At 37.2% G+C, this 12,532-nt stretch overlaps 1 non-coding gene across 1 annotated transcript; it reads left to right on the forward strand.

Moving 5' to 3' along the window:
* The first annotated feature begins 11,817 nt into the window (after positions 1-11,817).
* Positions 11,818-11,924, forward strand: LOC145096652 (small nucleolar RNA R71). Its single transcript, XR_013704024.1, has one exon. It is a non-coding gene; the product is annotated as a small nucleolar RNA R71 (small nucleolar RNA).
* The last annotated feature ends 608 nt before the right edge of the window (positions 11,925-12,532 follow it).

Raw genomic sequence — 12,532 nt, forward strand, 5'->3', positions numbered from 1 at the left:
CTAGAAAAAAAATATATGTAGTTTGGTATATTTAGTTGAATCGGTCCGAGTTTGATCTATTTGGACCATAAAAGAAGCATTTTCCTTTCACTACATACATTTGAAACTCCCATGATTTTTCAAATTGTTTCCAATGATATTTTAAAAAAAGTTACATAATGTTATATAAAAAGAAAAAAAAACATCTACCTAAACATAAAATTATAATTGTTTGAAAATTCGATTTGATTAAAAGCACGAAATATATACGCAAATTATATTTTATAAATGACTTCTTTTTATACTGAACTTTTGAATCTTGAAAATACATATAAACAAACTTTCTATATTAAGTACCTAACTGAATTTATGATTTTAGAATTGAACAAAAAGTTATTTAATAAAAACTTACTTTTTTTATAGCAACTTACGAGATTATAGAAAAATGGAACTATTGAACAATAAAGAAAAGGTAAACAAGAGAAAGTGTGTTTTACTAAATAAGTTGAATAATGTTTTATTAACAAGAAAGCGTGTTTTATTACAATGTATTCATCCCACATCGATGGTGAGAGTAAACAAGAGAATGTTTCCTCTTCTATAAATAGGAAAGGTTGTGAATGTTTCAAAGGGACCAAACCATGAGAACTTCCTTATGCATACCATTTTAGGATGTTAAGGGTATTCTTTGGTGAAATTGTCTTTATTGGCAACTGTCCATTTAAGTTTTAGAATCCCGAAAATGGTTTTGAACAAGATTTTTTTAGGTTCAAACAGAGTTTCAGTTGAAAAACCGTTATGTAGTTTGGTATATTGAGTTGAATCGGTCTGAGTTTGATCAATTTGGACCGATAAAGGAAGCATTTTCCTTTCAACACATGCATTTGAAACTCCTATGATTTTTCAAATTGTTTCTAATAATATTATAAATAAGTTACCTAAACATAAAATTATAATTGTTTGAAAAATAAATTTGATTAAAAAACACAAAATATACAAACCGAGTTTCAATAGAAAAAATGTTATTTAGGTTGGTATATTAAGCTGAATCGGACCGAGTTTGATCAATTTGGACCAATAAATGAAGCATTTTCCTTTCACCACATACATTTGAAACTCTCATGATTATTCAAATTGTTTATAATAATATTATAAGTTATATAAAGTTATATAATTATAAAAAAATCTACCTAAACATAAAATTATAATTGTTTGAAAAATCACTTTGATTCAAAAGCACAAAATATATACTCGGTTATATTTTATAAATAAATTCATTTTATAATGACATTTTGAATCATGAAAATACATATAAATAAACTTTCTATATTAAGTACCTTACTAAATTTATGATATTAGAATTTAACGAAAAATTATTCAATAAAAACTTAATTTTTTATAGCAACTTACGAGATTACTGAAAAATGGAACTATTGAACAATAAATTTTCTAGATAACGTTTATTATTATTATTTAATATTTTATTTAACAAAATGAAATTATTGGCAAATAAAGAAATGAGTTTAATTAAAATGTCTTCATCCCACATTGATTGTGAGAGTAAACAAGAGAATGTATTATCCTCTATAAACAGGAAAGGTTGTGAAATATTTCAAAGGAACTAAGCCATGAGATCTTCCTTGCATCTAACTTTGTAGGACGTTGAGTGTATTCTTTGATGAGATTGTCTTTGTCGACAAGTGACCAATTAAATTTCAGAATTTCAAAAATGATTTTGGACCGTATCTTTTAGATTTGGATCGAGTTTAATAAAGATCCGAGTGTCTTATGGCTAATTTAGGCAAAATCACTTCCATTGGAGGCCGAGTTTAAGTAATATGTCGAGTATTTGGTTGTGTTAGCCAAGTTTTACAACCCTATATGTAATACAATTTAAAGTTTTAACCTTATAAAAGACGTCACTATTATCATATGTTCTACATAATTATGGTAATATTTATGATACAAAACATTTTTTTTACTATTTAAGATAAAAAGTTGTCTCTATTATCATATGCTGTACAGAATGATAAAATTTAAGATAGATAAAAAAATGTCTCCATTATCGTATTTTCTACATAATGATAATATTTAATATAAACGTTTTAATTTAATATGAAATTATTATTTAATAGATAACAATAACGATTTATTTATTAAATTTTTTTTTTCTATTTTAATCATATAAATTTATATATGCAAAACAATTTCAAGTTCCAACCTTATCTCTTAATATATAGTTCAACATAATACCAATACTAAAAATCATTTTTTATATTTTTTTTATGAAATTATTATTTAATTGTTAATAACAATGACTTAGTTATTTTTAATATAAAATATTTTTTTATATCACACGCAACGCGCGGGCATTCGCCTACTATATATATATATATATATATATATATATATATATATATATATATATATATATATATATATATTAAATCCAAATGAGCTTAGGGATAGTTCTTTTTTAGGCTTTTTGCTACAAAATTTTGCTGAATTTGACACTTTTAGTCCCTAAAGTCAAAATTTTTGCATTTTTGCCTTTTGATTAAGTTTTTGTGCCTGATGTGTGTAAAATGCACTTGTCTTATCCCTACTTTTTATTAATAAATTTAGCACACAAAGGCAGTGAACTTGTCTTTTAGTGGTATAGTTTAGTAAGTAAGGTATCGAACTCAGGGAACGGAAAATTAACTTAATAACTAATTTTAACTAAAACAATTAATGAAAGTAAAAGGTTTTTCTTCTATTTTTGCAAGACTAGAAACTTAAGCACACCATAAAACACTTAATTAACTAAATAACTAAAGCAAACAACTAATTCACCAAATTTGATAAAGATGTTTCTATTTAGGTTCAACTAATTCACTCCTATGCTTATTTGTATTTATGATAGATTAATTGTTATTGGCTACCAATTATAGTGGTTAGGTTCATGTTCATTACTCCTAACCCTTAGACAATTAACTAATTTAAGCGGTGATCAAGTGTTTAAACTAATTAATTCCCTAAATTAATAATTTGGATTAAATAAGATTTGTAGTGGTTAATCAAATTAATAGTTAAATTAACCTCTTGTTTGATGGTTTCTCAAACAAGCTCACACATTAATCTAATTATTGTCTCGTTAATCTTAGTTTCATAATCATTATTCCTAAGCATATGAGTTAGTGTTCACATAGACATATGAGGTTAACAACTAAGAGATGTTCATGCAGCTTAACTGTCTTCTAATTAACAAAAAATAATTGTGATTAATGCATAAGGTTCTTTAACAAACTTAATTTAATAGATCACCAATAAACAATTAACCAAAAGCTAAGAATTAAACCATAGGAGTTCCTTTGTATTCCCCAAACAGAAACAAAAACGTATTTAGCTCATAGTTGCAGTAAAAACAAACACAAAAACAAGTTTAACTAGATTAAACATACTCAATTCCTAAAGCTAAGTGGAATGATTAACCTAGTTGCTTCAATTCTTCAAAAGGTTGAAGATTAGAATTCCTCAGCGTCTTCCAGGGTTCTCAATCGCAGATGGATCTTCAAAAATCGCCAGAAAAGTAGTCCCATCGGATAAAGGCTTGGTTTTTATAGATATCTCAAAACAGGGTGTACTCGGCAAGTAGCAGACCCAACTCGCCGAGTAGACTCGTAGTTATCTGTCTTAAATCAGGAGTCGTGGCTATCCTCTGGAATATTCTGATGGACTCGCCGAGTAGGCTCGTGTACTTGCCGAGTAGATGAGTTTTTTTCCCTCAATCTTCATTCTTTGGTCTTCAATTGCTTTCCCTTGTTCCCTTTCACTCCCAACCATGTCTTTTGGACTGAAAATAAAATTTAAACAATATTAAGTACCTTTTGTCCATATTATTCACATAATTAGTTAAAAATGAATAAAAATGTATACTAAATAATTAACTAATTATGCACATATCAAAATACCCCACACTTGACTTTTGCTTGCCCCCAAGCAAAACTAAATTTTAAACATATTAGAATCACATATGACAACTCCAATCTAACCCAGCCATTATGCCAAGACGGCAACGCATGCATTTGTGTCTAAAATTTTTCCTAAGGACCCCCCATACTCCAAATACTCACAATTCTCATAAACACTTGCCCACTTACTCCGAACTATGCTCATTTTATGCAACCCTCTGAATCCATCCGCAGAAAACCTCTTACCCTCAAGGTGTTTTTAGTTGAGCAACCCAAGCATACATAATCTAGAATTACAACTTTTCAATACCACTATGGAGCTCTTTTGAATTCTTCACTTCCTTGATAATTTGATCTTTGATCTCTTTGAATTCACCACCTTTATTGTTTGATTTTTTTGGTATCTTCAACTTTTTGAATTTCTTGGAATTTTGATCTTTTGATCTTTACATTATTTGCTCCAAAATTGTTACAACTTTTCTTGTAATTCTCTCGTTTTTTTACATGTACCTCTCTTTTTTCACTCAAATCCCTACATGCTTAAGCAGGGGCGCTCAACCTCAACCTTTATTGGCTAACGATAATAATTTTCCTGGATACATTTCAGGTTTAGGCTGCTAAACATATTGTATCCCTCGGGCTGAGCGGGGTCGTGTTTTTGTCCCATGATTTCACTGGAATAAGGAAGCCACAAATGCACTAGAACGTATATAGGCTCAACTAAACATTTGGGTTTTCATGCAATTATCAACACAATTCTAACATGGAATCCTAATTTTGCTTTTACCAAAATTTTCTAAATTAAGTCCTAAGTAATATTTTTGGTATGCAACAAATTTTTAAAATTAGCCTAAATTAAGATTCTAAGTTGTCTAATATGTGACCAACCCCCTGCCCCACATGTATTCTATGCAATGCCCTCATTGCATGTTATACAAAAAATAAAAAAAATGCAAATATAGAGGGAATTGAAACAAACTCCCCTAGGGTAGCAATCGATAGGTTGATACTCTCTTTTTCCAGCTCCTTCTTTTCTTGACTTTAGCCATGGGAACAGCTCATCCATGGCTTGGGTGTCATGCGTCTCGTGTGGTTGACAACTCGAAAATTTCACGGAACAAGCTTCTTAGAAAATCTCCAGTGGCAATTCCTCACAAAAAGTGGGTAAATGTTGCAGTGAAAGTGCTCAAAACAGTTCTGGAAATCGAAAATTGGCAGTCTACTCGGCGAGTAGTGGCGTGGACTCGGCGAGTATCTCTTGACTTGGAACGATATCGTGTAATATCTCAGGTACTCGCCGAGTAGAGTTTGTGCACTCGGCGAGTAGGTGTTGTATTTCCAAAACTGATCTAGCTAATGCTTCTTTCGACTCTGGTTTTGAAATTGGAAATGCAAACTGACCCTCACTCTAATTCCTTTAGTAGCAACACTCTCCATTACTCTCGACTCTCACGAACTCAATCCTAAGGACAAGATTCCATACTTTTCTTGAAAATCTCTCATTCCTTTCTTGACCCTCACAAATTAGTATGCCTCCTAATCTTCTATCCCTGAAAAAATAAACAACTAAAAGTGACAATAATAATCAACCCAACAAAAAATCATCCAAGTGTTTGACAATTGTTCAAAACATAACAGAACATCATAAACACACAAAAACATAAAAGAAAATTCTTCACCCTTAATCTTCCATGTCGGCTCCTCCCGCGCCACTTCCTCCTTCTCCATCTCTTCTCCTCATTCGCTCGTCCCAACTCATAATGTATGGATATCCGGGGCCGGGTCTTGGGGCAATATTCATCTGTTGGAAAAGGTATTCAAAAGATTGGTTATTATAATTCACCCCTCGTCCAATGTCGTCCAAGTAGTGTCGGTACTCCAATTGGTTCCATCCATCATTGTCCTCCTCCACCGGAAGAACCAGTGGGTCTTCTCGCACCCGCTCACTACGTTGTCGGACCTGCCTTCCCGGCTCTTGAATCTTGAATAATTGTAACCACCCATCACATGTGATGGTGGTATACCCCAGACTGCATTCCTTCACCAAGTAAGGTGTAAGCTCCTCCTCCAATCCCACATTTCCCAACCACCCCCAGTCAACTGCGTTTGGTAAATGAATTTCCTTTTGTTTGAGCGCCTCCAATCTGTTTCTGGCCCTTGTTTGTGATGACTTAGAAGTGATTTGTTGAAAAGAAAGTCATGGGATATCACTTTGGCTCCCCCCATGAGAAGACTGCCCCCTTCTGGCCATGATACCTGCATAAAAACATCAAAAAACACACAAACAAACAATACCCAGTAATTAAAAACGAAGAAATCGGGTCTGAATAGTCATCTACTCGCTGAGTACACGACCTACTCGGCGAGTAGGATGAACATCGGGATTGTTCGGTGCCGGACATGTATAGACTATCCAAAAATCTAAATTTTTCACAGGGGTTTGTTGTAATGACTTATCTAACCATAAATCCTAAAGAAATTCCTGCTAAAATTAGCTAATTCATGGCTAAATTGAAACCCTAGAATTTGAGGAAACCCTCAAATCCGAAATCAAGCAAAATCGGGGCAAATCTATGTTAAAGATCGAACCTTTCATGAGTTTATAGTGTAAAGATGTTACCTTTTTCTTTGAATGATGAAGATTGAGTGGAAAATTGAAGAGAATCGGACGAAATCGTTGGGTGCTTGAGAAGTTGCTGTGCACGGCGAGTATGGGGATGAAATGGGTGAAAACCCTCTTTTTTACAGATTTATATTTCAACTGTGTACAGTGGCTACTCGCCGAGTATAAATGCAGTTACGCGTTTTATCGGGCTACTCGGGCAGGTACTCGCCGAGTATACGTGCCTACTCGGCGAGTAAACCTTGCAGATTGAAAAAATTGTGATAATTTTGAAAAATTAATGTATTTTCTCATGTTTTTAAGCCATCCACCCCACACTCTAGGCATTGCTTGTCCTCAAGCAGTTATGTTCTTAAAAGTAGATGAAGAAAAGGAAAAAATAATGAAAATAAAGAGAAGGAAAGAAAATGCAAACTTAAAACTCGGGTTGCCTCCCGAGAAGCGCTTCTTTTTTAGGGAGTCATTAGCTGGACTCCTCCCCTTCTACGTGGTTGCAATTCCTTCCAGCAGCAACAACTCTTCCATTCCTTCATTCCGGGGGACTCCTTCTTCATACTTCTTAACCATATGACCATTGACCTTGAAAGGCGTGCCATCTCTTGATAATCGCTCTATAGCACCATGTGGAAACACCGTCTTCACTAGAAAAGGACCATCCAATCTTGACTTGAGTTTTCCCGAGAAAAGCTTTAGTCGTGAATTGAAGAGCAACACTTTTTGGCCTTCATGAATTTGTTTGTCTTTAATCCTTTTGTCATGCCACATCTTGGTCTTCTCTTTATAAAGCCATGAACTAGAGTATGCATCATTCCTCAGCTCCTCAAGAGCATTCATTTGCATTAACCGGTTGCTCTTTAGTTCCTCCATGTTGAAGTTACACCTCTTCAAAGCCCAAAACGCCTTATGCTCTAGCTCCACCGGTAAATGGCATTGCTTTCCATAAACTAACCTATATGGTGTAGTACCAATAGGTGTTTTGAAAGCTGTATGAAAAGCCCAAAGTGCATCATCTAGCTTATCCGACCATTCCTTGCGATTGCTCCCCACCGATTTCTCCAAAATTCGCTTTAAGGCTCGATTTGTCACTTCGGTTTGTCCACTAGTTTGTGGATGGTATGATGTGGAAAACTTATGGGTGACCCCATATTTCTTTAACACCTTTTCCAATTGGTCATTGGAAAAATGTGTGCCTCGGTCACTAATAAGGGCTTTTGGGACTCCAAAACATGAAAATAATTTCTTTAAAAACCGCACCACTACCCGACCGTCATTTGTTGGTAATGCTTGTGCATCCGCCCATTTGGATACATAATCAACCGCCACTAATATGTATTTGTTTCCTTTGGACATGGGAAATGGTCCCATGAAGTTGATTCCCCACACATCAAACACCTCGCACACTTGGATGCTATGTTGTGGCATTTCATTTCGAGATGAAATGTTTCCCACTCTTTGACAAGCATCACATTCTTTGACAAATTGGGCTGCATATTTAAAAATTGTGGGCCAATAGAACCCAATATCAAAGATCTTCTTTGCAGTGTAGTGTTCTCCATGATGTCCACCCGTGGGCCCGCTATGACAATGCTCTAATATTTTCCGGCTTTCCTTCCCGAATACGCATCTTCGTATGATCCCATCCGCACAGCTCCGGAAGAGGTATGGCTCGTCCCAAAAGTAATATTTTAATTCAGCAAAGAATTTCTTCTTTTGTTGACTGCTAAAATCTTTCGGGATGTATTTTGTAGCTAAATAATTAGCTATGTCTGCGAACCATGGCTCTTCTCCCACTGTCACCATAATGTACTCGTCCGGGAAGTCGTCTCCAACTTTATCTTCTTGCAATTGCGGGTTCTCAAGCCTTGACAAGTGGTCAGCTGCTACATTCTCCATTCCCTTCTTGTCTCGTATCTCTATGTCAAATTCTTGAAGAAGTAGCACCCATCGTATCAGTCTTGGCTTGGCATCCTGTTTGGAAAACAAATACTTGATAGCCGAGTGGTCAATAAAAACAGTAGTTTTAGATAAAACCAAATAAGGGCGGAATTTGTCAAAGGCATACACCACATCTAATAATTCTTTTTTAGTGGTGGTGTAATTTTCTTGGGCTGGGTTTAGAGTCTTGCTAGCATAATATATGGGTTGAAAGTGCTTATCAACCTTTTGACCAAGGACAGCTCCTAATGCATAGTTACTAGCATCACACATAATCTCAAAGGGTAAGTTCCAATTTGGTGCAACAATTTCAAATGCCTCTAAACACTCTTTAGTAAAATTAAATGGTGCATCTTTTAGTAGTAATTGTGTTAGAGGTCTAGTTATTTTGGAAAAAAAATTTATGAAACGCTGGTAAAAACCCGCATGTCCTAGAAAACTCCTAATGCCCTTCACATTAGTTGGTGGGGGTAATTTGGCAATGGTGTCAATCTTTGCCTGATCCACTTCAATTCCCATTTTGGAAATCTTGTGGCCCAACACTATACCCTCCTTGACCATAAAGTGACATTTCTCCCAATTGAGGACCAAGTCGGTTTTTTCACACCTAGCAAGCATTAAGTCAAGATTTGTGAGACAATCATGGAAAGAAGATCCAAAAACGGAAAAGTCGTCCATAAAAACTTCCATGAATTTTTCACCATATCGTGGAATATGACTGTCACACACCTTTTAAAAGTCGCAGGTGCATTGCATAACCCAAAAGGCATGCGTCTATAAGCAAAAGTCCCACTTGGGCAAGTGAATGTGGTCTTTTCTTGGTCCATTGGGTCTATGGGTATTTGAAAATAACCCGAGAATCCATCTAGAAAGCAATAATAGCTATGGCCCGATAGTCTTTCTAACATTTGATCAATAAAAGGTAAGGGACAATGGTCTTTACGAGTGGCATCGTTTAGCTTTCGATAATCGATGCACACTCTCCAACCGGTTACCGTTCGCGTTGGAATTAGCTCATTCTTTTCGTTGGTTATGACCGTCATCCCTCCTTTCTTGGGCACCACTTGGACCGGACTCACCCATGAACTGTTGGAAATGGAATAGATAATTCCTGCATCTAAGAGTTTGACCACTTCCTTCTTGACTACTTCTTGTATGTTCGGGTTTAACCTTTTTTGGTGCTGTACAACCGGCTTTGCTCCTTCTTCCAGATTGATCTTGTGGGAGAAATATGATGGGCTTATTCCCTTGATGTCGGTGATGCTCCATGCTATGGCCCGTTTTCGCTTCTTCAACACTTGCACGAGCTCTTCCTTTTCAGAATCGGACAGGTCAGAGGCTATAATTAATGGCTTTTGGTTGCCTTCTTCAAGAAAAGCATACTCCGAATGTTTTGGTAAAGTTTTGAGCTCCGTTTTTTGGTTCTAACTGTTGGACTCGCCGAGTGCAGGTAGGGTACTCGGCGAGTCTGTGGCTGTATTCACGACTTCTGCCTTTTCTTCAGAGGAACTCGGCGAGTAGATCGGTCCTACTCAGCGAGTAGGACTGTTAGTTTGTTTCACCAATTCTTCATAATCTGCTTCTTCCAGCAGTCTTTCAATTTCCATTAAGTCTTTTTCTGGATCAAATTCTTCATCATCAGTTGTGAACTTGCTGGAATCTTCACTTATGCATTCCTCCAATAATTCGTCAAGCATATCAATTGAGAATGTCGTGTCGTCACTGTTCCTTGAATACTTCATAGCTTGGTCTACCTCGAACGTGACTGAATCTTCTCCTACCCGCAAGGTGAGCTTTGAGTCCCTCATGTCTACTATAGCGCTTGTCGTGTTGGGGAAGGGCCTTCCAATGATGATTGGAACTTGTGGATCCACCTCCATGTCTAGAATGATGAAATCAGCGGGAAAGACGAATTTGTCCACCTTGACTAGTAAGTCTTTGCATATACCTCTTGGGAAGGCGACTGTCTTGTTTGCCAAGTGAATGGCCATGCGAATTGGCCTTGGCTCCGAGAGATCCAACTTCTTAAAGAATGAGTATGGAATTAGGTTCACACTTGCTCCCGAATCAGCTTAGGCATGAATAGCAGCCAAGTTGCCAAATTGGCAAGGTAAAGTCAAACTCCCCGGATCACCTTTCTTCTTTGGTAGCTTATTTAGCATAGCAGCTGAGCAGTTTTCATTTAGTACTACCTTCTTCACTTCTTCCATCTTCCTTCTATTAGTGAGAAGTTCCTTAAGGAACTTTGCATACTTGGGCATTTGCATGACGGCTTCAATGAAGGGTATGTTGATTTGAAGAGTCTTGATATGATCTAGAAACTTCTGATACTCATCTTCCCGCTTCTCCTTCTTAGCTCGGGCTGGGTATGGCATTGGAGGTTGGTAAAGCTTTTCAGGGACCTGCTCGTTGGGATTTGGTGGTGTACTCGCCGAGTCCATACGAGGTAGTTGGCGAGTAGGACTGTCAGATTGTATGTTTTGGTTTTCTACTTTCTTTTCTACCTCCTCCTTCTGTGATTCCTTGGATGCCTCAGTCTGAATAGGTGCCAGGGGAGTGATTATCTTCCCACTTGTTGTTGTGACTATGTTTATGTGCACGCCTCGTGGGTTATTTTCAGTTTTGCTAGGAAGTTCGCCCGGTGACCTTTGGTTGATTTGTTGAGCAAGTTGCCCAAGCTGCATTTCTATATTGTGGATAGATGCTTGCTGGTTCCTAAGCATGGTCCTTGTTTCTTGAATTGCAATATCATGATCACTATGTCTTTTTTCTGAGGCAGCTACAAATTTGGTGAGCATTTCCTCCAAGCTTGGTTTCCTCTCTTGCACCGACTCCTCCTTTTGGTAGAACCCTCTCCCTTTTTGCCTAAACCTTTCCTCCTTGGCTTTCTTGTACTCTTCATAAGGGAGCCACTCCTTCTTTTGTTTGCGCAAGTCTTCATCATATTGGTCTCCACTGGAGTAACACACTTGCACCTTCTTGTTGCCATTCTCATCTAAATCGCAGTCTCTAGTGAGGTGAGGCCCATTGCAGTTTTCACAACCCACTCGAATAGCATGGATCGTTTGATCCATTTTATCCATTCTCCTATCCATGGTTTTTAGCATAGCCATGACCGTGGATAAGTCTTCAGTAGCTGCATAAGCGGCTCCCCTAGTGACATCATGTCTAGGGTTGTGGTATTCTCTAGAGTGTTTAGAGAATTCTTCAATCAATTCTTTGATCACCGGGGGCGGCTTCTTTGTGAGCGGGCCTTGCGAGTCTAGTAACTGCCTGGTTGTGACATTGACACCATCATAGAAGATGGATACTTCTTGCTGGCTGTTTAGGTCATGGTGTGGGCAGTTTCTTAGTAAGCTCTTGTACCTCTCCCATGCTTCATATAGCGACTCTCCAGCTTGTTGTTCAAAGTTAGCAATGGCCTTCTTCAACTTGGCTATCTTGGAAGGTGGGAAAAAGTGATCAATGAATTCTTCTTTCATCTTGGCCCAAGTGGTGACTGATCCGGGGGGAAGTGACTTGAGCCAGTCTTTTGCAGCACCTTTGAATGTCACCAGAAGCATACGAAGTAGCTGAGTCTCGCAGGGCACATTTGGAACATTGAAGTAATCAGCTACATCATTGACTTCATCCAAATGCTTGTAGGCATCTTCATGGTCTTTTCCAAAAAAAGGTATTTCTTTAAGTAAAGCTAGGATATGACCCTTTAGCTCGAAGGTAGCAGTCGCGGGAATTGCGGGTTGCACAAGTCCCGGGCCAATGTCGTCGCGCATCCTCTTCTTCCATTCTCCCATGGGGATTTCATCAATGTTAGCCATTGTGATAGCTAACTCTTCCTCGGAATCGGTTTCGTGCTCGTATGTAGGCTCCTCTTCTTCCTCGGTCTCGTACTCGATATCTTCTTCAATTGGGTCTTCGATTGTCAAAGAGGCACTGGATGCTCCTGATTTGCTGCTCTTCTTTTTCCCAAAAACAGTCTTCAAATTGGACAAAGGTGACTTCTTTGGTGTACTCGAGCTCTCCACGTCCTTTCCTTTGTTCA

The sequence above is a fragment of the Lactuca serriola genome, chromosome 3, assembly GCF_051521515.1.
Source record: "Lactuca serriola cultivar US96UC23 chromosome 3, Lser_US96UC23_V15, whole genome shotgun sequence".
NCBI lineage: Eukaryota > Viridiplantae > Streptophyta > Magnoliopsida > Asterales > Asteraceae > Lactuca > Lactuca serriola.